At 52.3% G+C, this 27,103-nt stretch overlaps 1 protein-coding gene and 1 long non-coding RNA gene across 3 annotated transcripts in view; one reads left to right on the top strand and one right to left on the bottom strand.

The window, feature by feature from the left end:
• Nucleotides 1-702: 702 nt before the first annotated feature.
• Nucleotides 703-27,103, top strand: part of NOS1 (nitric oxide synthase 1) — a 184,413-nt gene continuing 158,012 nt past the window's right edge. For both annotated transcript variants that reach the window (XM_045456927.1, XM_045456924.1), the window contains exon 1: nt 703-1,007. The gene's annotated coding sequence lies outside the window, so the exon portion shown is untranslated. The remainder of the gene's footprint in view (nt 1,008-27,103) is intronic.
• On the bottom strand, nt 24,687-25,461 carry LOC123587305. Its single transcript, XR_006707220.1, has 2 exons — nt 25,266-25,461; nt 24,687-25,044 (listed from the first exon to the last, which is right to left on the bottom strand). It is a non-coding gene; the product is annotated as an uncharacterized LOC123587305 (long non-coding RNA).

The raw sequence follows: 27,103 nt of genomic DNA, 5'->3' as shown, positions 1-27,103 counted from the left end.
AGAGAGGTAGAGTAACTTGCTCAAATTCACACAGCAGCTTCGACACAGGTCTTCTGACTCTACATCCAATGTTCTTTCCCCTAAACCCCAGCTGTGACTCACTTGGAGCCCTCATATAAGCAGGGATACCCGTCGGTCAGGAGAGGAAGCTTGTTTCACGACTGGACTTGACTTTTCCGGGCAGCCCGGCCCAACACATCTGGTGACAGATCCAAATTCCATACTTTGCTGTGTGACCTTGAGAAGTGGCCTCCTCGATTACTTTATCTGGAAAATGGGGACCTACTTTACAGGTGGTGGTTAAAATCCCTGACTAGGTGTCTGTCCCGCTGTGTGACTTCGGGAAGAAGCTTAGCTTCTCTGAGCCTCAGCTCCTTCATCTACAAAGTGGAAGGAATTACCATAGGCCTACCTCCCACAGCACAATGTGGGCACCGTTCAGGGCCTGGCATGTAGTAAGTGTTCAATAAAAGATGGTCTGGGGGATGGTCTGCGACGCCCACGGGTGTCCCTCCTGAGGAGCCAGCCGACAGGGCCTGGCCGCTGTGGACCCAGTGCATCACTCCTGGCTGCCCCCAGCCAGTCAGGGGGGAAACCTGAGCCACCCTCCTCCTGGGCAGACGCTGTCACTGTCCCTGCTGCCTCTGAAATGAAAGAAAGGTCAGAGCCTAGGAAAGCAGGGCTGGAGTGTGCTACGGAGGCGGCCGGTGGGAGAGGAGGGGAGGGGTGGCCCGCAGCTGCCTGACTGCCCTGCTCTCCCCAGGGGAGGCCTGAACCGGCCAGGCCTGGGTGCCGGGGGCCCCCCTGCCCGGGGCTTGGCCTCCCTGCCGGGCAGAGCCGCCTCCCAGCCTGCCCCTGGGGAGGGGCCACCTGGTGTCAATTAAACCCCAGCCACTCGGCCGCACCACGCCAGGCGGCTGATTAGTGCCGCGGCCTCTCCAGATGGGGAGCACTGCCTGAGAGGGGGCGGCTGCCACCACGCGAGGGTGAGGCCTCTGCGGAGCGGGGTGAGTACCAGGCGGGGGCCCGGCCCCCCGGGGCAGGCGGGCGTGGCGAAGCCAGCTTGGGCATCTCGGGAAGGGGGCTCCCCTTGTGGTTTGCTCTCCTGGGGCATTGCGGGGCCTCCCAGCATCCCCGACCTGCTCCGCTTCCGCCCTACCTGGAGGGTACCCAAGGGGACCAAATGCCAGCCCGGCGTCTTCCCCGGGCCGTGCAGCTGCAGGGGCCAACCCCAGGCTAAAGGGAACCTGACGGGGGAAGGAAGGATCAGTCGGCACAGATTGAGGCCTTAGGGTCCCAGCTGCCTCCTCGTCACCCCGTGCGGAACTGGTTCCTTGCGCCGGCCTGTCTGGGCATCGAAGGCCGCGTTCCTCCGACTCGCCGGCTCGTGCTGTAGGGTGGCCCCATGCGCTTGGCTGGCCCGAGACCCCACAGGCAGCAGGCATGGGCAAGCGGCTGCGCCGCAAACCGGAGTCGGGAGGAGGCCTCTGGCTTGCACGGCTGGGGGCCAAGTAGGGCCCCGGCCCAGGACCCAGATACTTCTGGGGACAGCGTTCCAGCCTGCAGGCCAGGCAACTCTAAGGGGCGGGGCCACTTCCTGGTTCCCCTGGGTTGGGGTGGGGTGGGGGCGGGGGGAGTCAATCCCAGCGGTGTCGAAGGATGGAGTGGCTGCCCGTCAGTGGCACAGAACGCGGGGTTAGGGAGGGACTCCCGTAACTCCAGGCAATGAGGGGACCCGTGACTTGTCTCTGGTTCTGCGCTGTGAACTCTGAGCCGCAGCTCCTGGCTAATTGGGCTTCTCTGATCCAAGGAAGAGGTCCCGTGTGACAGGTGGTGTTGTCTCTTGGTGGTGCCACAGGGCGGTGTGTGGCCACTGTGTGCTCGGGGCAGAGGCAAGGTGCGTTGGGATGGGATGGCAGAGGGGGGAGGCTGGGCAAGGCCGAGTGCACAGCCACATGCCTGTGCCCCCGGGGATGCCCTGGGAAGATGAACAGACACGATCACTCGTGTGGGTCTCGGGAGCCTGTTCGGGACAGTGGCTCCCACGTGTAGACAGGGGAGGAAGGAAGGGTCACTGTAGAGAGCTCTGTGCCCAGCGGGGCGTGGCCACATGTCCCCATCAATGTGTGTGCGCCTGTGTGGTTATAAGGATGCCAACGCCGTGCCGATGAGGGCTCCTTGGTGGCATCCCTGGGTCACTGTGCTCTGCTCCTTCCAGCACCGTCCATCTGGGGGGGTGAGTGTTCCCCAAGGGCATCCCCTCCAAGCTTACTGGCAAGCCAGCCAGTCAGTCTCCCGGGTGTGCCCGGGGGAAGGTAAATAGCTCTGTTTTCTAGACCCCATTCCACCCGGCTGAGGCCAAGCTGGGCTGGCGACTGGCCTCGAGGACTCTGTCCCTGGAACCCATGTCTGTGACTCTGGGGCAAGTGGGGAGGTAGAGGGCAACCGCAGCTGAAGCCCAGTTATTACCCAGGGAAATACTGGATCTGGTTCATTTCCTCCATAAATATTCATCACCCGCCTCCTCAGTGCTGGGACTCGGGCTCAGAACTGAGAACAGGGCAGTGAACCTAGAATTCATTCATTCACTCCGAAACATTTATTGAAAGACACCTATCCTAGATGCTGAAATTACATGGCAGACAGAGCTCCAATTCACTCGTCCCTCTATGCCTGCATTCACCCCACGATTTTTATTGAGCACGCCCTGTGCACAACCTTTGTATAAGCCGCTGCAGATACACCAACAAATCTAGGCAATGAGAAACCATATTCTCTTCCAACTTCCCCTGCTGTCTAAGCACGGCGAGCCTGGATCTGGGAGAAAGCCAGATGCTTAAGAAGCAGAGGAGCATTGGGGTTCCTTCTCTAGTCCTTTTGCAGCAAGGGGCGAAGGCTCTATTTAGCCGTGCAGCTGCCACTTGGAATGTCCCCAGCGTCCTCCTGGGATTGGTGGCTTTCACTAGAGCCCCGTGGTCATGGCCATGATACATGGTGTTGGGTCCCTGGGAAATAGCCATGCCAGGACAGGGTGAGCTTCACGCATATCCACCGTTTAGTTCCCTTGGCCGAAGGAGTTTGATTACTTTGGCAATTAATTTCCAAGTATGCCCAAAGCACTGCCTGGGGAATTAAAAAATACTAGAAGGCACATTTTATTATTTTGCCAGGAGTCAGGCACTTGCTTAGCACATGATCCATCTTACTGAATTCTTGCCCGGCCCTCAGGTGGTAGCTCTGTGACTTTCCCATTTTACAGCTACAGAAACTGAGGCTAGGAGAGACTAAATGAACTGGCCCAGGGCCTTTCTGACTCCAAAGCCTATGCTTTTAACCTTAAACTAGAATCCTCGGGGAGTTCCTGATTAGATGGGGACATAAGAGGATGTCTACACACAGAATTTGGATGGAGAGCTCAGTCATTTGGGCATCCAGCTCTTGATTTCTGCTCAGGTCATGATCCCAGGGTGGTGGGATGGGAGCCCTGTACTGGGCTCTGCTCTGGGCATGGAGCCTGCTTAAGACTGTCTCTCAAAAGAGAGGAAGGAAGGAAGGAAGGGAGGAAGGAAGGAAGAGAAAGGGAGGAAGGAAGGAAGGGAGGAATGGAGGGAGGGAGGAAGGAAGGAAGGAAGGAAGAGAAAGGAAGGGAGGAAGGAAGGGAGGGAGGGAGGGAGGGAGGAAGAGAGAGAGAGAAAGAAAATGCAAGACAGCAGAGGGGCAAGGGGCTTCTCAGTCTTTGCAGCCACAGAGCGCTTTTGTCCAAACAAAACCTCATGGAAATAGGTCAAACAGAGCTATTCGGCATGAACCTCTGATCCCATGCCCTTGGGGGACCCCTGAGGACCCTCGGTGAACTTCTGAGGTGTGCAGACAGCTGGAAGGTGCTTTGGTATGAAGCCAAAGCCAGCCCGGGTGGGCATGGCAGGTGAGGATACCTGGCAGGTGATGGCAGAGGTGGCCTTGAGGGGTTGGGGGGGATATAAACAGGAATGGAGAAAAGCAGACACTCATTGAAATATTCACTCACTGGGGCGCCTGCGTGGCTCAGGCAGTTAAGCATCTGACTTCAGCTCAGGTCATGACCTCGCGAGTTCGGGAGTTTGAGCTGAGCCCCACGTGGGGCTCTGCCCTGGCCGGGCGGAGCCTGCGTGGGATTCTCTCTCTCTCCCTCTCTCTGCCCTTTCCCCACTTGTGCTCTCGCTGGTTCTCTCTCTCTCTCTTAAAACAAACAAACAAACAAATAAATAATCACTCATTTGACAAAAGCTCACTAAGCTCCTACTGTGTGCTCGTGCCCACAGAAAACCAAGCTCCTCCCTTTGAACAAGAACTGATTCTCTGTACGGCCTGACTGAGGAGGCCCATGGGTTGGAGCAGAAGCTTTGCACAGAGGGCAGGAGAAATGCCTCGTTCCTTCAATAAATGCCCATGAAGTTCCTGCCATCCGCTTGGCCTTGACCCTGGGGTCTCAGTGATTGTCAGGCTGTCCCTGCCTGTCTCGGGTCAGGTTCTCTAGAAGTAGAGCCTGAGACATGACATCCTGCGCACATGGGTTCTGGAAGGAGAGCTTTCTAGAAAGAGCGAGTGAGGAAAGCAGGAGAGGGCAGAAGGCGCTTAGCAAGGCTGGGATCTCAGCTGGTTCCCGCAAGGGATTCTAGAGCATGACTTGTGCCGCAGAGTTGATCCTGCCTGCCCTTGCCCGCCAGTCGCTGGTTCCAGTTGAGGTCAGCTGGGGTGAGGGGTGTCATAACCCCCCCGGCAAGTGAGTTTTCCTACGTAAGGCAACGCTCCAGAAAAAAGGTCAGCGGCTGCCGAACGGGCACGTTGGCCTGGCCAAGGGGACCCAGACGAGGCATCAGACTGGTCTAGCTTGCTGTCCCTGAGTCGTTCCTGGCCCAGCGTAGGAGCTAAGGACGATACAGAGGGCGTGTTGCCCCAGTGGAGAAGACAGAAGCCGAGGGAGCCCCGGACAGGGTGCCGGACCCAGTGTGGGCAGTCAGGCCAATGCAGCAGTGAAGAATTTGGGGCCCGGGTTCAACTCCTAGGACTGCCGCCTGCCGGCTTGTGACCTTGGGCCGGTCACTTCACTGCTGGAGCCCGCGTTTGCTCGGCTTTGGGATGTGGGGTTTATGTGAGAATCGCACAGCCCCGTTCCAGCACGTGGTGACCTACTGGGACCTGGCAGGGGGCGGTGCTGGCGTGCGGAGGGCGGGTGGGATTGCAGGGCACCCGCCTTCCCGAGGAACCCCATCCTTTCCCGCAAACTCCGGAGGCACCTTGGGGGCCGTGGGAGATGAGCCAGAAACAGCTACCAGTGGCAGGTCCCGGATATCACCAGCGCTTTGGGTCCCACAGGAGGCGGCGAAGGGAGGACGTGCGTGGACGGAGCAGAGTCGGCTCCGGAGGGGCCCGGGGCTTGACTGAGCGCTGGAGAGGGCAGGGCACTGGCACTGGCCCAGGGGCAGGCCCCCTTCTTCTCCCCATGCCGACCCCAGAGTCCAGAGCCCTGGGCTGAGCAGACCATGTCCCTCCGTAGGGCTCATTCATCCATTCGGTCATTCAACTGGCACTTCTTGAACACCCACTAAGAGCCACGCTCCGACGATGCATTCATGAACAAGGCAGAAAGGATCCCTACAGGGGCGCTGGGGTGGCTCCGTCAGCTAAGCCTCCGACTTCGGCTCAGGTCATGATCTCACAGTTCGTGGGGTCAGGCTCTGTGCTGACACCTCAGAGCCTGGAGCCCGCTTCGGATTCCTTGCCTCCCTCTCTTTCTCTCTGCCCCTCCCCTGCTCGACTCTGTCTCTTTCTCTTTCAAAAATATATAAACATTTTTAGAAAATTAAAAACAAATACACAACAAAGACAGGATCATGAAGCTCGTGAAGCTCAAAGCTCACAGTGGGGGTCACCAAATGCCAAGGACAGGGGACAGAGAGAGGGACATTGCCCGGGAGACGACAGCATTGAGCGGTTTCTGGGCACCATGGGGCAGAGCCTGGGGGCGGGGCTGTGAGGACGTGGGCTCCGCTCGGGGAGTGGACGGAGCATAAGGCTCTACTTCGGAGTGGTGTTCAGCTGGGCGGAGGGGACGTGGGGCTCCAGCGGCGACTGTGTCCTTTGAAGAACGTGGGGTGTGTCTGAGGGCGTGTGCGTGTATCTGTGTGTGACTATGTATCTGCATCGTGTGTCCGCGTCTGTACCTGTGAACAAACGTGCGCACCTGTGAGTGTGTGCGTCAATGTCTACACCTGTGACCACATGCGTGTACCTGTGCGTCAGTGCGTTTTCATCAAAATCTGGATCTTTGGGGCTAGAAAGAGTCTTGAAGCTTATTCAGTACAACCTTCCCTCTGGCCCCACTGCGCAAATAACAATCCTCCCTCCGTGTGCCCCACACCCTACAGCCTGCATGTTCCCATTCACTGTTCCCTGAGGCCCTCCCAGCAGCCCCGCGAAGATGGCTTCATCCCATTCCACAGGTGGGGAGACTGAGGCCGGGAGGCCCAGCGTGAGATGGCAGTGCCTCTAAGTCACAGGACCTGGTCTTTGGCCAGATGTCAGCTCTGACCACTCATTGCTGTGTCTCCCCAAACCCAAGAGCTTATGCACATCACGAGACGCCTATTCAAAGCCCACGTGCATTCATTATATTATTTCTTTTCTCCTTTCATTCTATCACTTTTTTTTTTTTATCCGATTTCTCCCCGGGGTTCCACTTCCCTTCCACTTCACGAAGAATAAATGAGACTGTAACTTTACCGTCCCTCGCCCCACCCCCCTCCCCCCCTTGCCAAATGCGTTTTGAAAAATCACTTTTCCATTAAGAGGGAACTTCTCATAAAAATGTTTAAATCAAAGTAGAGTTCGTTATTCAAGAAAATACAGTTAGGAAAAAAAAATTGGTTTGCAATGCTCCCCATGATTCCCCGAGAACAGTGCATTATAAAGAGACACTTAATGCTTACAAAGAAAAACAAACGATCTCAAATAAGACCAAATATTTTCACAGAGTCAAGCCCCAAAGCAGAAAAAACAAATTTAGTCTTAAGCAAGCTGGCAGTTCCTGTTAGCCAGCAATTCGCACAGATTCGGGGGAATCTCCTCTCTCTCTCTCTCCCTCTCTCTCTCTCTCTACCCACCCCCCCCCCCCCGCCTTCCCATCCTTCACTGGCTCCTGACTATGTCTTCCACTCTGCCTTGCTGCTGTCACTCTTGCAACAATAATGGCAGCCCTTCATGTTGTCACTGACACCCTCCGTATCCTTGACCTCATTGGTCCTCCCACCTGCTCCATGAAGTGGGCAAGGCTGGGATGATCCTTTGTCCTCATTAACATATTGGGAGCCCGAGGCTCAGGGAGACATTACAACTTGTCCCTGGTCACACAGAGCTGGGCCTCACCCCCACGGTGTGTTTTCCAGTCCAGAATGTTCCTCCCCAAGGCATCACAGAACCTCCCGTGTCTCCTTCCCAGGCTCCACACCTTTATGTCAATTTTCCTTCTATTTTCTTGACTGGGATATAAGATATGGAGACAGGAACATCAGGAGAGGGTATTTATTTATTTTTTTTTTAATGCTTATTTATTTTGAGAGAGAGAGTGCGCAAGCAGGGAAGGGGCAAACGGAGAGGGAGAAAGAGAATCCCAAGCAAGCTCCACGCTGTCGGGACAGAGCCTGATGCGGGGCTCGAACTCATGAACTGTGAGATCATGACCTGAGCCAAAGCCAGAGTCAGATGCGTGACTGAGCCACCCAGGCGCCCCCGGGGGAGGGTATTTTTATACCTTTAGATATCTCTTCCCCAAGCCCCATGAAGTAAGAGTAATAGTAGTATTCTCAGTAGTATTCTCAGGAGTAGTATTCTCATTTATCAGGCCCTGACCAGTGTTTAGGCGCTGGTGTGAGCCCCTAAAACACCCCGGCCTTACCTACCGTTGCTGGAAACTGGCACAAGCTAGTTGAAGGATATTAAATTAACCTGGTAGCTGGTGTGGAGGGCCTGTCCATGGTGACCAGCAGGGTACTGGGATGAGGCTAAGCTTTCGGAATATTAACTCTAAGTGGGCAATAGTTTTTGAGCCACGGGGATGGTCTGCAAAATGGTATGTGGCTCTGCGTCTTTCAAACATAGAATACTTTTTTCTTTAACTTTTTTAATGTTTATTTTTGAGAGAGAGAGAGAGAGAGAGAGGGAGTGCGGGGGAGGAGCAGAGAGAGAGAGGGAGACACAGAATCCGAAGCAGGTTCCAGGCTCTGAGCTGTCAACACAGAGCGATGTGGGGCTCGAACCCATGAACTTTGAGATCATGACCTGAGCCAAAGTCGGACGCTTAACCGACTGAGCCACCCAGGCGCCCCAAGCATAAATACTTTTAAAGGGCACATGTTCTCTCAGATGCTTCCCTCTCAACATTACCATAAAATATTTTTCTTATGATGCTGCTTAAAAGATGCTGCTTCATCACCCTAATAATGCGATGACACCAAAACAAATCCACAAATTAAATGTGATCACAATTGCAAAACAAATCCAATTTGAATTCAAAGCCTGTATGCAATGGGCAGAGTGATGTTTTGCTCACCATGTGAGCGTAGGACAGGCCGCCCAGAGGGCTTTTTGAATATCCCCCCACCCCGGCCTGGAGTGGGTTCTCCACTGACTCAATTTTCTGCCATTTCTCCCCCCGCCACCCCCGTGCCCCATACACTGCTATGGAGCCTCTGTTTGTACAGCGTGGCATTCTGGCCTCATTTCTGCATTACATCCACAGCCTTTCCTTATTATTGTGCTGGGATTAAAGCAGGGCAGCTCAGCCCAGTGGCCATCATAACAGAACAGTCACTGGAACCACGTGGCAATCCTCAGCGATAAGATGGTTATCAGGGAATCCGGGAAAGGCCGATGATCATGTCCTACAAACGGCCACACAGTTACAACTCTTATAACACGAGCATAGTGGTATGGGACCCCACCCCCACCCCAGAGGACCCCAGAGCCCGCGTGGGGCTCTGTGCCGACACTTCAGACCTGGAGCCTGCTTCGGATTCTGTGTCTCCCTCTCTCTCTGCCCCTCCCTCACTTGCACTCTGTCTCTGTCTCTCAAAATAAATAAACATTAAAAGAAATAATTGAGTAAAAGAGAAAGCCTTACATTAAGAAGCAGATGTCCACCCCACCCCCTCCTACTGAATCTGCTTCCCAGGAGTGACTGTTCTTACGTTTCCTGGCTGTCCCCTCTGTGGTTAACTACAAATCTCTGAAAACTGTGCTTACATTTGATATTTACTGGTTTGCAGACCTTAGACCTTATCCATTGACATTTCCCGCCCTGTCCTCCTAATATAGGTGTGCCATTATTTTTAGGTTCACACTAGTTACTTTGGCAACTTTAAGAAATACCTTCACTCTCTTACTTCTTATTCCATCAACTACAGGCAGTGTATCTTGACTCCACACTACTTCAGATGAGATGCTGGTGTTCTGCCTTCCTTTCGCCTCCCCTTTTCCCTGCATTGGCATCATTGATAACCCACTCTCTTTAATATTAGGTCCCGCAGGGATCTGGTTTGATTTCTCCTGTATCCCGGCACAGTACGTGGGACACAGTTGGGGGGGGGGGGGAGCAGTAAGTCTGTGTCCTGTGCGCTGCCTCTCGGCTGTCTTATGTACCCCCTAACCTGGTTGCCTGCTTGGGCAATGAGCCCCCAGCCAACGCCATGACCAGGGAATGGAGCAGGACTAATGCTAGGCAAGCTTCTCCCTCCCGATTGGCCAAAGGACATCATTGCCCATAATTATGCACTACAGGAATCCTCTCCTGGTCTTGGGTCTGAATTTCCCGCTAGAGCTTCAAGGAAGCTTCTTCAGGGAGAATATTAATGACTGTCTGAATCATTAGCATCCCTCCTGCCAGCATCACTAGATTTTCAGCCAGGCAGAAAATGGCTTTGGGAAAGGAGACAGCAAGACCAAATTTCAGAAGGAAGAAGCCTCTTTAGGATCGTTTCCAAGTATAACAACTTGCCTCCCACATAGTGTTCCTGTTCAAGAAGGGAATCTATTTCCTGTGAGAAAGACCTTTCTAGAGCCTGCTCTCTTCACTCAGGCCTCTCTAACATGCATCCAAGGCTTCCCAGTCTCTTGGGACAAAGTCCAAACTCAAACTCAGCCTGAGGCTGTGGACTCCAGCCAGCCCTCTCATTCCTTCCAGCTTCACTACTTATGATCTGGCCAGACGGAGCCCCCCACAGTTCCCCAGGCCAGCACTTTCTCTTGCCTTTGCCTGTGCACATGTGGTTCCTTCAGCCTGGAAGGCCCTTGTCCCCACACAGCGACCCCTCCTGGGTCTTCCTGCCTCAGCTGAGATGTCACCTCTGCCAACAAGTTTGTCTGATCCTCCCCGGTCTTGTGCTCTCCCACAGCCCCTCTATGCATCCCTATCATAACTCATATCCTACCGAATCAAGATTGCCTATTTGCTCGTTTGCCTCCCCCTCTAGAATATAAATCCCTTGAAGGTGGAATCCATATGTCATTTACTGTCAGGTCACAACAGTGCCTAGCACAGTGCCTGTAAGGTAGAAAGTGTCCACTGCATATGTTTGTGATAGGCTATGGGTGGATAGATGTTCTAATAGATGTGCAAATGGGTAGATGAATAGATAGATGGATGGAGGAATAGATGGACAGAGAGATGAATATTTGGATGGATATCTGGACGGATGGAAGGATGGATGGATGGATGGATGGATGGATGGATGGATGGATATATGGATGGATGGATGGATGGATGGATGGATGGATGGATGGATGGATATATGGATGGATATATGGATGGATATATGGATGGATGGAAGGATGGATGGATGGATGGATGGATGGATGGATGGAAGGATGGATGGATGGATGGATGAATATATGGATGGATGGATATTTGGATGGATGGATGGATGGATGGATGGATAGATGGATAGATGGATATTCAGATGGATGGATGGATGGATGGATGGATATATGGATGGATATATGGATGGATATATGGATGGATGGAAGGATGGATGGATGGATGGATGGATGGATGGATGGATATATGGTTGGATGGATGGATGGATGAATGGATATGCAGGTGAGTAAAAAGGTTAGCGGTTGGAATGGTAGACATTAGATGACCTTTTGGTCCCTGATAAAGGTGTATATAATAAGAAATGCCACAGGGAACAAACTTCACATTTCTCTCATCCTACACTCTGTCATTGATGGAGATATCAAAGCATGTGCCCTATTGATTGACCCTATTTCATGTAGCCCTGAGTTTAAGTTCATGTTCCAACTTTCCCCAGCTCTGCCAGTAACACATGAGGGATATTTCATTCAAAAACGTCTCTTGGGGCGCGTGGGTGGCTCCATCAACTGGGCGTCCAACTTCGGGTCATGATTTCGCAGTTCGTGAGTTCGAGCCCCGCGTCAGGCTCTGTGCTGACAGCTCAGAGCCTGGACCTTGCTTCAGATTCTGTGTCTCCCTCTCTCTGCCCCTCCCCTGCTCATGCTCTGTCTCTCTCAAAAATAAACAAACAAAAAATTAAAAAAAAAAAAAGTCTCTCACCCTGGGATGCCTGTAAGCATCCAACTCTTGACATTGGCTCAGTTGGTGATCTCGCAGTTGTGGGATCAAGCCCCACGTGGGGCTCCCCAGTGGGCGTGGAACCTGCTTGGAATTCTCCAGGAGGAGAATAGGACATAGATGGAGAAAGAAGTGAGGGTGTCCCTGATAGGAGAAGGCACAAGAAAAAGGTAATACTCTCTCATGTGAAATAGGTGCTATTAGCTTCACTGTAGAAATGTAGAAAGTGAGGCACAGAGGGGTTCACAGAATAATTCAAGGTCACGTAGCTGATAAGTGGCAGAGTCAGAATTCTCCCTGCTTCCAGGACCCAGGCTTTTAACCACTGCATGGCCTCTGGCACGGCATGCCGCGAGCACGGAGAGGGACTGAGAGTGGTCTAAGCCAGGTGCCAGGTACTTTCTGGAGAAGAGGTGGACGCTTCACTCAGGGCTGTGGATTCTCTGTGGACCTGAAGGGAGGTCGTTCACAGAATTGGAGAGGGGCTGTCCCGTGGTCCCTGATATGTCAGTGGTAAACTCCGTGGGGTGAAGCTCGAGCTGAGATCTGACCAGGGGCAGGGCATGCACTTCCCGGCTAGGGTACCTTGCTCCATTTCCCAGAGGGAGCTCAGTGCCGATGATGGAGCCCAGCTTGGCATCAGAGAGGCCTGTGCCAGCCGTGGGGCAGGCAAGAGACCAAGGCCAGTGTCTATCCCCCAGTTTGAGCACCGGGAACCTCTGTTTCCTCAACTGGAAAGTGAGAGTGATAGGGTCTACTTTATCCAGTTGTTAGTACAGGGATGATGTATGTCAGCCTGGCACATAGTAGGGCTTGGTAAACGGTGGGTCCCTTCTCCTGTCCCTTAGGCACAAGCAACCTGCTCAGACCATTTCCAGAGATGATCCCTTGGGAGACATAGAACCCCTTTGAGAATCTGATAACAGCCAGAAACTTTCTCGAAGAAAAAAAAAAATGTATCTGCACCTCGAATTGGGTATACCTTTTTAAGAGGCTTGCACCCCAGTGCAGGTGCAAGGTCAGACCTTCTGGTCTTAGGGCCAAGGTGTAAGTCATATAATTGCTCACATTAGCATTTTGGTGATTTTGGATTTTGGAAACCCAAGGGACCACAGATGATCCAGTTTGAAAGTCTCTCTATGGATAAGCAAGAAAATGCTCTAAAGGGTCTGTGAATTGATAAAAACAACCACCACCACCCTTGCTTGGACATTTTCCGTGTTCTGAGCATTGCACATAGCCTCTGATATGTATTAGCATTTCTTTTTTTTAAGTTTATTTATTTTGAGAGAGAGAGAGAGAGAGAGAGAGAGAATCCTAAGCCAGCTCTGGGAACACAGAGCTCGGAGCCCCATGCAGGGCTTGATCTCATGGCTCTGAGATCGTGACCTGAGCCGAACGCAGGAGTCGGGACACTTAACTGACCCAGCCACCCAGGCGCCCTGCATTAGCATTTTCTAAACAAACAAAGCCATCTCAGCTATGATCTCCATTTTCCGGACGAAGACACTGAGGCTCAAAGATGTGGTGTTACTCACCGGGGATCACTCAGGAAGTGGCTGAGCCAGGATTTGAATCTGAGTCCGTTTACTTCTGATAGTTGTGTCTCTAACGAGAGAGGATTAACGTGACTGAAGGCCACTTGTGGCTCATAAAGATCAATGCAGTGGGACAGTGCCCTTGTAGGACCCGAGCTCACGGGGCTAGATAGGAAGCAGGGTGAATGCGGTGCGAACCCCCACTCCTCTAGTAAGACCTCAGGGGTGGCCAAAATGAGCCTCCCTGAAGTGGGCTGTGCTCCCTGCCTCGGGACACGCTGTGTGGACCGCACACTGACCTGAGGCTCCCTCAGCCCATTGCTGCCAGAGCTCTCGGAGATTCCCAGGCTGGCAATACATGGCCTGCTCTTTTAGCAGGGGCAGAGAACAGCGGACAACATTTTAGTGACAGCCCAAGGACACCCTTGAATCATTCCTCGAATTCTGAGACTGGCTGGTAACAGGAGAAAGAAAGCCATCGGAAATCGGTTGTCCAGGGTCCTCGTCTCCTGGGAGGGATGCGGGAGTGGCTTTTTCTCCCCCGTGACTTTGACAGGCCGAGAGGCGCCAGATGACAGCCTGATGGCGGTGTCCTCCCCCACGCAAGGCTGAAAGACACGCCAAAGTGGGCGGCTTCAGCCCCCGAATGGGCTCAGCCACCATCCATGGCGGCTGCGACTGAACGACCAGATCGTGTCAGTTAGAGCCGTGGCCGGTGGACGCGTTGTCTCCCTCTGTCACCTCCACCCACGAGATGTGGGAGATGCATCACAGCAGAAAGGAAGAAAGAGGCTGCCTGGAGGAAAGAGACTGTTCCAAGTCTCAGCCTTGTCAGGGCTGGACGTGCTGGGGGCCACCAAGCATATTATTGACACTTCTGGGCGCCATGGCCCCACTTTTGAAATGTGAGGGGCCGTATCTCTTTTGTGATTGGGCTGCGAGCTATTGACCGTCTTGAAGAAGAGATATATTAGTTTGCTACGACTGCCACGGACTGGGAGGCATAAACCACAGAAATGTACCATCTCACAGTTCTGGAGGCTGGAAGTCCAAGATCAAGGTGCTGGCAAGGGGCCGTCCTTCCAAGGAAAGAATCTGCCCCCCGCCCTTTCCTGGTTCTGGTGGCCTCGGGTGTTCCTGGACTTAGAAGCGGCTAAGGCCCTAACTTTCCTGTGCATCATCTTTCTCTGTGTGTGTCTCGCTCTTCGTATGTGCTCTGTTTTAAGGACACCAGTCATATCGCACTGCCCCCCACACCCCGGTTGGACCTCTTAACTAATTACATCTGCAATGATTTTATTTCCAAACAAAGTCACGTTATCAGTTACAGGGGTGAGGACTTCAGTGCCTGAATCAGAGGCCGGGGGGAGCACAATTCAGCCCACGAGACGGGACTGCATCGCAACTTAGGAAGAATGGTTTGAAAGTAGTGATCCCTTCTGTAAGTGGTCAACGGAGAAGAGGAGGAGGAGGAAGAAAATGGCAGGAGGAGAAGGGAGAGGGCACGTGGTTACGAATGAATGTCCCAAACCCAAGTGTAAAGGACACACGCCTGTCACCAGAACTGGGTTGTGGTTCTTCCCCTCCCTCCCCACCCCCCACCACTCCTCCTCCCCTCCCTCGTACTCTCCCTTGTCCAGATAAGTGAAGAGTACGGTACCTGGGCATTTTGAGACTGATTCCTGTAGACGAAAGAAGACACCCCTACAGACAAGCGGATTGAGTGGCCAAGGTCAGGCGGGCAAGCTGCTGGGGGTTTGGAAAAGAAACAGTGTTCAATGCATTTTACCTTCTTAAGCGAGAGGATTCAGAAACTTCCCCCACCTTTGCGCTCTCATACTTTAGAATCCCTAGGGGGTCAGCTCATAAACTTGAGCGTAAATCTGACCCGCCCAAGGACCAGGCTAAAAAAAGAAAAAGGAGATTCCCAGGCCCCACTTCCAGAGATTCTAACCAGGGCTGGCTCTACGAGTTGTGGGGCTCAGAAATTAATGAGCATTTCAAGATGGCGGCAGAGAATCTCAGCAGAAGCCTGGGGCCCTTCTGAGTGTGAGGTTCTGTGTGGCGGTCCAGGTTGCTTGGTCATGATTCTGACTCAGAAAGGCTGGGGTGGGGCCCTGGAATCTGCATTTTACCAGGTCCTTGTGTGATTGTGGTGCCAGTGGCTGCAGACCATCCTCAGAGACACCTGGCCCAGAGCGGGAGCCACAGGAGATTCTGGACATGCAGATTTGGGCCGCAGCTGCCTGACCGTCCCACTCCTCACCAATCTCTTAAAGATGGTCTGGAAAGATGTCAGAGCAACTTTCAGAGTCCTGAAGGGCTGCCTTGTGGAGGAAGGTCCCTGCTTCCACACTCCCTGGCAGCAGTTGGAGAAGAGGTAACCTCTAGGGCTTGGCCCCCCTGCCTGTCCCACCTCTGGAGAGGACTTTGGCAGAGTCCAAAGGACAAATGTTTGGGTCCTGGGCTCTCAGCCCCTCATGACTCTCAGCCCCGACCCAGTTTGTGGGTGGCTTTGGCGGAGCCTCACCCCAAAGGGATGTTCGGGAGTCTGGGCTTGACTGTGCAATGTAACTAACTTCCCTGGGCTAGACAGAAGGCAACAGCTGGAACCCCCCACGAAGTCAGGGCGAGCAGCGTTTCAGTGGCAGGTGGCCTCCCCAGCACCATGTTTAAGGCACCCACACCAGAGAGCTCCAAAGAGAATGCTCCCTGGGATTTCAAGAGAAGCAGTGCCTGAGACAGGGTCTGACATTGCCTTTGCCTCCTCTCGCTAAGCCTGGGACTGGGGTCAGCTCTACCCCAGCGCCCGGCATGTTGAGGGGGTGAATAATCGGTTCACATGCATCACGAAAGAATAAAGAAAAGGTAAAGGCGGACGCTCATGTGATCTTAACCTTCCAGTGCTAAAAGTAGCCAGCGTGTCCTCACCTCGTACCAAAAGATGAGGGGCTTTTCTCGGGTCTATGACCCCTGGGATCCTGCAGTCCAGTCGGTGACTTTAGATTCTGTAGGAAAATACTACGTTCTGTAGAATGGGGCAGTGTCATCAGTACTGAGGGGTCAGGAAGGGAGAGGGGGGACCCATCGTCAGGGGGGTGAACTGGACCCATCGTCGGGGGGGGTGGGGGGGGATCGTCAGTGGGGGGTGGGGAGGAGTGGGTTCCTGCAGAAGGTGGGGGTCGATTTGGGCACCTCCAGCCACAACCCACTAGAGTAGTGAATCTATGGGGTTCAGTATCCAGTTGGACGCTTTTCATTCCCATTCCTATCTTTACCTCTTCCTGAGGGTTAAACAGAGTCCCCCAAAAAAGATATATCCAAGTCGTAGCTCCCCCATACCTGTGAATGGGACCTTATTTGGAAATAGGGTCTCTGCCAATGTGATCACGTTAAGGACTTCTTGATGAGGTCACCCTGGCTTTAGGGTGGGCCCAAGTCTAATGACGGGGGTCCTTAGAAGGGGAAGGAAGCCAGGGAATACCAAGGATCACCAGCAACAGGAGAGGCTGAGAGTACCTAGGACCGCCCCTCCCCCTTTCCCATACAATTGTTGCAACTTCCTGTGACTCTGTAATTATTTCAAAACAAAAAGTTTGTTAAAAGAAAAAAATAAGAAAATAAATGTGATCGGCAAGAAAGAAGAAGAAACTGAGAGCCGGGGAACGAATTGTCCTCTGGAAGCTTCAGAGGACATGTGGCCCTGCAGGTACCTTGACTAAGGATTTCCCGCTTCCAGAGCTATAGGACAATAAGTAGCTGTTATTTTAAGCCTTGTTACAGCAGCCGCAGGAAACCAGCACAGGTGTAACAGACACAGGCCTGCCTGGCTGGATTTGACACATAGTAAGTGCTCAATAAATACGTGTTGGTTTCAGGGGGTTGCTTTTCCTTACACAGACTTTTTTTTTTTTAATGTTTTTAATATTTATTTTGTGAGAGAGAGAGAGAGCACCAATGTGTGCAAGCAGGGGAGGGGCAGAGAGAGAGGGAGACAGAATCCGAAGCAGACTCCAGGCTCCCACCTGTCAGCACAGAGCCTGACACGGGGCTCCAACCCACGAACCGTGAGATGGCAACCTGAGCTGAAGTCCGACATTTAACCGACAGAGCCACCTGGGTGCCCCCTCCTTACACAGACTTTTAAACTTTCTACCATGGATCTGAAGGTCAGCGTAACTCAGACATTCCTCAGGGATGTAGGGCACAAGACTGCATTTGAAAAAGGGGGGTTGTTGTTATATTTGAAAGGCACCTTATCGAATAGCGTGGTTGCCCAAAATGTGGTCCACCTGAGAGCTGGTTAGAAATATAGCATCTCGTGATTAGAGTCAACAGGACTGTATTATAAACTTCAAAGTTGCTAAGAGACAAGATCTTGATTATTCCCACCAAAAAAAGAGATAATAATTATGTGACGTCATAGAGGTGTTGACTAATCGTAGGGCGATATATAAATGCGTCGCATCAATGCACTGCGTACCTTAAACTTACACAGTGCTGCATGTCAATTACAGTTCAATGGTCATAAATAAATAAGAAAGAACTGCAGAATCTCAGGCTCTGCCCCAGACGTGCAGAATCAGAATCAACAGTTCAGCAAGACCCCCCCCCAGGTGACCCATGTGTACATCAGGATTCAAGAAACCTCAGCCAGGGCACTTCTGCCCCACTCCCAATTCGTGTTTTTCGGTTCTTTTTTTTTTTTTTTTTTTAACAGAAGTTACTTTAATTTTTTTTTTTCAACGTTTTTATTTATTTTCGGGACAGAGAGAGACAGAGCATGAACGGGGGAGGGGCAGAGAGAGAGGGAGACACAGAATCGGAAACAGGCTCCAGGCTCTGAGCCATCAGCCCAGAGCCTGACGCGGGGCTCGAACTCACGGACCGCGAGATCGTGACCTGGCCGAAGTCGGACGCTTAACCGACTGCGCCACCCAGGCGCCCCAGAAGTTACTTTAATTTTTAAGAAGCAGGGCAGATTTCTTATGTTATTAAAAATTGGTGGAAGCAAATCTCATAATAGAGTTGAAAGACAAAACGTATTAAAAATCCCAGTTTACGGTGGTTTTTTTAAAAATACTTCTTTAAAAAGTTAGGTACAACTTACACCATTTCTGGAAATAAAGATCCATCACCCCTAGAATCTAGAGTCCAGATAAATATACATCAACAATGTGACATGGGCTGAGTGCAGGGGCCAGAAGCTCTGGGAGGTGGGAGCCTACCTGCAGTAGATCTCTTGCGGACCCCAGGCAGGGGCCCCTGAGGACTCTCCTGCGTGGCTGCTGGGGCCTGGAGCCAGAGTCCCAGAGGGCCAGCTGCACTGGGCGACTGGGCAGCCCCTGGTCCCCACTGCCCACTGGATGCCCACAGAGCGAGGCAAGGTGATAGGGTCTGGGTTCACCGCCAGACTCCTCACGCGGCCGAGGTAGGCTGGAGATCAAGGGCGCACCTGGGTGAGAGGCCCAGCCCGTGTGTCTGTGGGCTCGGGCAGGTCCCTGAGGTGTAGACGCGCTACGGCATCCACTGAGGCTGCCGGCGCGGGGCCCGGGGTGTGGATGCCCTGTGTATCCACCTCCAGCTGGAGCACGTTCTCACCCTCGGTCACTGCCAGGCAGGGCCACTGCCTGTCACACAGGGCACGTCACCCACGTGAGGCGTGGGCGCACCATGATCTTCCCGCAGCAAGACGCGCTTCTCCGACACCTGCAGCTGCAGGCAGGAGGGGGTGGGGGGCCCCCGGCCCCGGCCCAGACGTGAGATGAGGCCAGTGGCCGTCTGAGGCCACACCTCCAGCTCAGGCGTGCATCGCAGAGCGGCCCCCAGGCTGTCTAGAATGACAACTCCCCCCTGCCTGCGAAGAACGGGCCCTTCTCCAGGGGCCTGAGAAGCATGGTGTGACCCCCACCACCCACGTGAGGGTGCCCAGGGGCCACCTGTCCAGCCTCAGTCTCCTCGCACAGCCACTGATCCCAGAATCGCCCATGGCCGCCGGGATCCTGGCGCTGAAGCCACCGACAGGGAGGCCCCCCACAAAGAGAGTCTGGGCCCAGGGACTCCCTGTCCCCTGGTGCTGCTGGCCAGGCCCCTCCTGGCCCTGGGCCCAGACCCCGTCTGTCCCCAGCTGGATCCCATCACAAGGGCACCATGTGCCACCGACCAGCCCACGATGGCAGCTGGGCCTTCTGAGTGACAAAAGGGTCTGTGGTCCGGGAGGAGAGCCAGGTGGCCATGAGGGTGCCCCACTCCCATTTTTTCTTAAGTGGGCTTGTGCCTCTCAACAATCTTTTTCTATTTCCGGAGCCCCTAACGCTTCATCTATAAAATGGGACCAAGACTGCTGAACTCATTGGGCTGTTCTGAAGACTGAAGATCAAATGGAACAAGTCCTGGACTGGACATGCTGTCCCCTGCCTGGTCCTCCCCCTGTCCCTCTTGTGGACATCATTCTCCCAGCATTTGCAAAAAAAAAAAAAAAAAAAAAAACAAAAACACACTGGCTTTTTCTCCCTTCCAGGGCAGTTCTTGAGGGAGGTCCTTCCATGCAGGCACAGAAGAAGTCACAGTGTCCATGCGATGGGGTCCAGCCTCACGGCCAGGGCAACCTTGGCCGCCAGTCGTGGCTTTCTCCCCCCTCCTCTGCCACTGCTGCTATATGTCCCCATGGCTGAGATTAGTCCCTGGGGCTGAGTCAGGTGATCCCAAACCCCAGATCAGGGCTGCAGCTTGATAACAAGGGCCAGACTTTTCTTCCAATGAGAATCCCGGCAGCTTTCATGGGACGGATCTGAAGGTTGAGTCCACAGAGGGAGGGAGAGAGAGGGGAAAGTGCTCCAGGTGGAGGAAGCAGCATGTGCAAAGTCCCTGGGGTGAGGAAGAGGGAGGGGCAACCAACCACAGAACTGAAGGCAGCCAGGTGTGGCTGGAACATGGAGCTGGGGTGGTGAGTGATCAAGAGAGGTGAGCCTGGGACACAGGCAGGTCTGGGTCAAGGAAGGGCTGCCAGACAGCTTATGGAACTTGGGTAGTGGGGAGTCAAGGAAGAAGGCAGATAAATTCAGATGGACACCCAGCTGGATGGGCATGAAGAGAAGGCAAGAGACCTACAGTTAGCAGGTGTTCACAGCAATCCTGGTGAGAGAGGGTGGGAACCTAAGGCTTTCTAATATGGCTAAGGAATTGAGGATGCACATGGTGCCTGTCTCACCTCCAAACTCCCAAACTTGACCTATTCAGATGGCAGGAGCTAGAGAGTATCCCCAGCGGAGGTCAGGCACATCTTGGTTCAGATCCTGCTCATGGAGGAACTTGCTGTGTGGCCTCAGGCAACATGCTCCAGCTCTCTGAGCCTTGGTTTTCTCAACCATAAAATAAGGCTAATTACCTACCTCACAGGAGACACAAGAGCATCTACTCTACTACTGTGTGAGGATTAAATGAGAAAATGCACATAAAGAATGGTGCCCAACAGAGTCGCTGTAATTATTTCATTTATCACTTGTTAACTCTCCAGTGTACCAACACCTATTTTGTGCCACGTTCTGGGGACCCAGTGAACAAGACACTGTCCCTACTCTCAAGGATATCACAGGCTAGCTTGGGAGGCAGGCATGTATATAAAAGGGAGAGGAGAGTTAATCATGCCTACTGTACCTCGCAGGTATGGGCCATGGACCGCCAGGGGAATGTTTGAGAGAGAAGCTTCGAGTGTAGACAGGCAATGAGAACAGCCCCTGGGATCCCCAGCGCCAGCTGCCAGCCCGGGAAATCAGAGCAGGGGAACATGATCAGGCCTGGAAATCTCTCACTGGCATGGACTGACCAAGGGATGGTGTGTGTGTGTGTGTGTGTGTGTGTGTGTGTGTGTGTGTGTGTGTTAGGGTGGGCGAGGTTGCCTAAATAGCCCAGATCACGAGGCTCGTGGTGCAGGGTTTGTGACAGCCACTGGATCACGGGATCCATGGAAGAGATGCCACCTGAGATGAGAAAGGCATCCTGAGCCTCGCCTGGCCCTGGGCTGTCTGGAGAAAGGGCAAGGGTGAAAATAACCCTGGACTGTCAGAAGCTACAGGCTGGAACAGCCTTCAGGATGGCACCTGACAGGACCTATTAACCGGAGAACTCAGCCTGCCTCTGACCTTGCCATGTCTAGAGCAGCTGCGGCCAAGGGGCACGTTGTTTATAATAGTAAAAAACTGGAAACAGCCTAAATGCCCATTAGGAGGGGAGTGAATAAGTAAAATGTGGTTTCTTTAACGGATACAGCAATTTAAAAAGAAAGAGGTAGATCTGTGAGCCTTCATGTAACAAGATCTCACGCATCCTGTAGAGGAAGAAAAGAAAGTTGTTACAGGGCAAAGTGGAAAAGGGGATAATATTAATGTCTGTTTCAACATCTGTACATATACAAAATAACACTCTGTATGTTTTACGGATACCTGTATTTGTATGTATCCACGGAAAGCAAGGTTGGAAACATACACAAGTAAATCACGGCACAGAGTGCCTCTGGGAAGCAGTTAACCTTAGAGGATATTTGATACCTAGAACAGATCAATTTTTAACACTCCTCTAGATGACAAGACTACTTGCAATAACAATTCTATAATAAAAATTATTATTCTCATGGTTTGGTCTTTGGTTTTTAAAGAATGAATTTCAATGTGAAAGATGATCGTGAATGAGTGAAACATCTGTGCCTTACAAAACAGAGAACAAAAAATATTATACCTAGCGATTTGTTCTCCATTTCACTCAAGTTTTAAACACAGATAAGTTTTAAATGCCACTCCAGGTAGTGACAAAGAGTGACTGGAATAATTTGTTCCTGTTGTTTCTCCGTGTCTATAATCACTGTTTATTTTGAACCTACTGCTTAAATGTAGGAATATATATTATCCCAGAGGTTGGAGACACAAACCGAACCCAAAGGTGACTTTGAACAATTCCAAAGTGTTGGGAACTTTTGAAATGTAGCTGAGTCTACCTGTGTCGGGATCCAGTGTCTAACCAGCGGGTTCTCTGAATTGGCTTCCAGGTACAATACCACCTTCACTAAAAGTGATAAAAATGGGCTGCTTTGAAACTTACTCTCAAAACTTAACAGTAATGCAGCAGTGGTTTACAACTTAGACAAACAAAATACTTTCTCAGGGAGGAGTATTTATTTGATCACTGACTTTGGTTAAAAGAGACACTGCTCAGTGAAAATAAAAAGCAGACTGACTTCAGTCGGTTTTATTATTGCTGCACAGTTTTCTACAGACCGCTCATATTTCCTGCTTTCAGGGCGGGCCACCCCCCTCAGCCCCGCCCTTGGGACCTCATTGCTAGGGAAAGCTAGGGTCTAGGCTAGGGGGTCAAAGGGGACTTTGGCTTTACCTGTCATTTTCTAATTTTTTCTAGCATAGTTGGCTACGAGCCGGACTCCAAAGTCAGACTTCCCGAGGTTCAAATCTTGGCCCCATGAGTGTGTGACCCTGGGCTAGTTACTTAATCTCTTCTGGCCTTGCGTTCCTTATCTGTAACATGGGGCAATGATGCCTTTGTCAAAGAGTGTTTGTGCCGATGACGTGCGATACTTTGTTTAAAATGCAGAGGGGCGCCTGGGTGGCGCCGTCGGTTAAGCGTCCGACTTCAGCCAGGTCACGATCTCGCGCTCCGTGAGTTCGAGCCCCACGTCGGGCTCTGGGCTGATGGCTCAGAGCCTGGAGCCTGTTTCCGATTCTGTGTCTCCCTCTCTCTCTGCTCCTCCCCACTTCATGCTGTGTCTCTCTCTGTCCCAAAAATAAATAAACGTTGAAAAAAAAAATGCAGAGAAACATCTGGCATACGTAGGTGCTTAATAATGTCAGCCACGTTTTTAGGGGGACAATGTATTCATATATTAAGCACGTTGTTTTTAAAAATACATGCCTAAATAAATAAATAAATAAATAAAAATAAAAATATATGCCTAAACATACTCCTACCTTTCAATCCAGGCAATCCCATTCCTTGGTATTTACTCAAAGGAGTGGAAATCTTTTGTCCACACAAAACCCTGCAGACAGATGTTTGCAGCAGCCTTACTTATAATTACTAAGATTTGGAAACAACCAAAATACCCTTCAGTAGGTGAGTGGATAAAGTGTGGCCCACCCACGCAATGCAATGTTATTTAGAGAAATGAGCTAGCAAGCCATGAAAAAGGTGAAGGAACATTAAATGTCTATTACTAAGTGAAGGAGGCCGATCTGAAAAGGCTACATTCTGTACGATTCCAACTATAGGACATTCTGGAAAGGGCAACACTAGGGGGAAGAAAAAAATCAGTGGTTGCCAGGAGGTACTGGAGAGGGAGGGATATATAGGCAGAGCAAGGGGATTTCTAGAGCAGGGAAAGTATTCTATCTGATACTGTGATGGTGGATACATGTCATTATACATTTGTCCAAACCCATAGAATGCGCACCACCAAGAGTGAACTTGAATGTAAACTATGGACTCTGGGTGATAACCATGTATCAACACAGCTTCACCAATAGTAACAAACCTCCCACCCTGTGCAGGATGTTGACTGTGGGGGAGGTTGGGAGGGTGGGCAGAAGGATATAGGAACTCTGTGTACTTTCCGTTCAATTTTGCTGCGAACCTAAAACCGCTCTAAAAATTAAAATTTATTTTTTTAAAAAGCACATGCCTAGGGGCGCCTGGGTGGCTCAGTCATTTAAGTGTCCAGCTTCGGCTCAGATCATGATTTTGCGGTCCGTTGGTTCGAGCCCCATGTCGGGCTCTGTGCTGACAGCTCAGAGCCTGGAGTCTGCTTCGGATTCTGCGTCTTCCTCTCTCTCTGCCCCCCCCCCCCACACCGCTTGCGCTTTGTCTCTGTCTCTCCCCAAAAATAAACATTTAAAAAAAATTTTTTTAGGCATATGTCTAGAAAAAAGCTAGAATGCCAAAATGTTAATCAGGGTTAATGCAGGGTAGTAGGAATATGTGAAGTGGTTGTTTTATTATGTGTGGTTCTTACAAAGTATGACACCTCCCTCCATCTCGAGGCTGGAAGGCAGGAAGGTAGTCTCCTGGGGCCTCAGCTGCTGAATCAGAGCCCTGCCCTCAGCACACCCTTCAGCTTTGGGTCTGAGGCTTCGAGATCTATTCAGGACAGCTATGACCTGGCCTATGGAACTCTCTGGCATGACCCAGGAGGCACCTTCTCTCTCTGGGTAGATTTCCTTTGTCTGGAGTGGACTCAGGGAGAACCCAAGCTGCTGAGGAGGTAGGAGGGCCTTGGGCCAGGCTGGCAAAGAAAATGGGGGCTGCTTCAAGGTTTAGAAGGATTCTTAGGGTGGAGAAATAGGGCAGGGGACTGGGCAGGAGCCTGCCTGGACACCAGACCTGGTGCTTGTCCATACACCTGTCCACTCACCTTTCTATCTCTTTTGCCTGTCCGTCTGTCCATCCATCCATCCATCCATCCATCTGCCTATCTGCCTGTCTGCCAGTCCCTGCTCTCATGCATCCATTTCATTCGTTCATTTAGTCCACAAATATTTATTGAGCACCTACTATGTGCCAGGAACTAGGCTAGGCCTGGGACGTTGCTGTGTGTGAACTGGGAAGACACAGTCCCTGCCCTCCTAGGGCTAACACTCTAGTGTGGGACACAGCAAGAACAAGTAAACAAACAGGTAAGTATGTAATCACAAGTCGGGCAAAGACTCAGGGGGAGACGACCAGGCCGCTGCCTGTCTCCTTCCGGCTGGCCCTCCATCCGCGAACGCTGGTACCTCTCCTGACGTTGCTCGCTCTGTCCTGCTAACGAGGGGGTCTGCGCTGCCGAACTTGCCTTCGCTCTTGCCCCAACTCGCCCGTTTGTGAGCATTTCTGGGGCACCTGTTAAAGATACAGATTTCTGGAGACCCCCACGCGGGTGCCCTGAGTGTTTTAACAAGCTCCCTGTTGTGAAAGGCTGCTGTGCCCTGCCCGGGGAGGGAGGGGGGAGCCTGGAGCTCCACCTTCTCCCCCTCCCTTCAGCTGCAGCCCTGTCATCTCAGGTACAGTCCCAGGATCATGGGGACATCTGGGTCCAGGTCACAGGGCCCCAGAGGACTCACCTGGGCTGGTTCTCACGGCCTGGGGCCCTGTGAGGGAGGGCTTGCCGGGGCCGGGGGGCAGACCTGCTCAGTGCCAGGCTGCCAGGAGCTCGAGGGGGCCAGGCCTCTGGGAAAGCAAGGAGAAAGGCGCCCACGGGATCTGCCCGCCCAGCTCCGAAGCAGAAGGAGGAGGAAGAGGAGGAGCCTTGAAGGGTCTCCCCAGGTAGGAGGCCTGGGCAGGGAGGAGCACAGCCCTTCTGCCTGGTAGGGAGGGGCCTCTTCTGCCAAGACTTGGTAAAGAGCCCTCAGTGAGGCCCAGCCCAGGTACCGCCCACCTGACCATCCTGGGCAGGGTCTTAATTTGGTTAAGGAAATTGTCCCGCTGAAGGCACTGGAGGGGTCAGGGCAAGTTTGCCCCCGGGGAAGAGGGGAATTAGTAAGGTGTTTCTAGGGGTGGCAACAGTGGGAGCCAGGAACGGGGGCTTTTCAGCATTCGAGAGAGATCCACACCATCCCCATTTCCTGAAGCTCCCGGGATACAGGAAAAGGAGGAAATTTCTAAACAGAGTGTTAAAAACCTGCTGCTGTATTTTAAATGCTTGCAATGAGCTAATGGGGCCGCATTTAACACCCAGCCCACAACAGGGCAATACAAGTGTGCTGGTCCTAGGAAAATGAAGGGACTTGTTTTAAATATTGATTCATGGCGCACGGCAGGTGCCATAGCCTGGGGCTGGCCAGAAGTTAAAAGCTGTCCGATGAACGGAACGTCCCTGCTTGGAACCCTATCACTGCATCTTGGTGACTGTGTGAGTGACCCCACGGTCATTCGGTTCAGAGATTCAGAGATAACGGGTACCTGCCTTTGAAGTTCCTGCTCCGGGCAGAAGGAGGCCTGCCGGCACTAGGGAGACATGTAGGACTTCAGTGAGGGGACCTGGGGGGTGTGGTTGTGTTGCAGGGTCACGGAGCACAACGGCCAAGGAAGAATTCTGGACACGTATGGTGCCACTTAGTAAGTTTATTTGAGTAGCACAGAGACAGGACCCGTGGGCAGAAAGGGCTTGCCCTTTTGCTGTACGAAGCTGGTGATAAGACGAGGAGCGTTCGAGGGGAAGGGGACGTGCGGGAAACAGCAGATTATCAGTGTCTTCTTCGAAATTCTACTCGTAAAATTACTTTTGCAAGCTTTCCCTGGTGCTTATCGTCCAGTTCGCTATGGACTGTCCTTCAGATGTGCAGGCAGCCATGAGACCCTTGGAGAACGTAGCCACCGGCACGAATCTGATCCTTATCGGAATGGTGCAGGCTGAAGTTCAGCCTGCCGAGCTAAGGGTGAACGTTTTTCTGCTTCCGTCCCTCATCAGTGGGATGAGGCAGGCCACCGTGGGAGCGTGAAGGAAACATCTCACCCAACCCGGGAGAGCCAGGGGGACTTCCTAGAAGAGGCGGGTCTCACCTGGGACCTGGAAGATGACCAAGCATGAGCCATGTAAGGAAGGGCACAAAGGGGGCTCCCAGAGGAAGGAATAGCAGGGACTGGACAGAGGAGGCTGGAGCCCTTGGTAGGACTGCTGAGAACGGAGAGGTGCATCGGCAGATACAGAGAAGGATGTCCTCTCGGGTGTTTTCAGGAACTCGGCCTTTAATTCCTGAAGTCGGTTCAGCCAGACTTGCTTTGCTTATGGATATTGCCAATGCGGATTTTTGCATATATTTGGGTTCTTTGCTGACACATCGGAAAATACAGAAAAGCAAAAACAGTTGGGGTGTTTGTCATGATTGGGAAATGCACGGGCAGCCTGTGGCTTTCTCTTTCCCACCCACACCAGTAACGTGAAAATAATGGCTTCCGTTCC

Source organism: Leopardus geoffroyi, chromosome D3 (assembly GCF_018350155.1).
Source record: "Leopardus geoffroyi isolate Oge1 chromosome D3, O.geoffroyi_Oge1_pat1.0, whole genome shotgun sequence".
In the NCBI taxonomy this organism is placed as follows: Eukaryota; Metazoa; Chordata; class Mammalia; order Carnivora; family Felidae; genus Leopardus; species Leopardus geoffroyi.
Note: the sequence above shows the minus strand (reverse complement) of the source record. Positions and strands in the feature narration are given on the sequence as shown.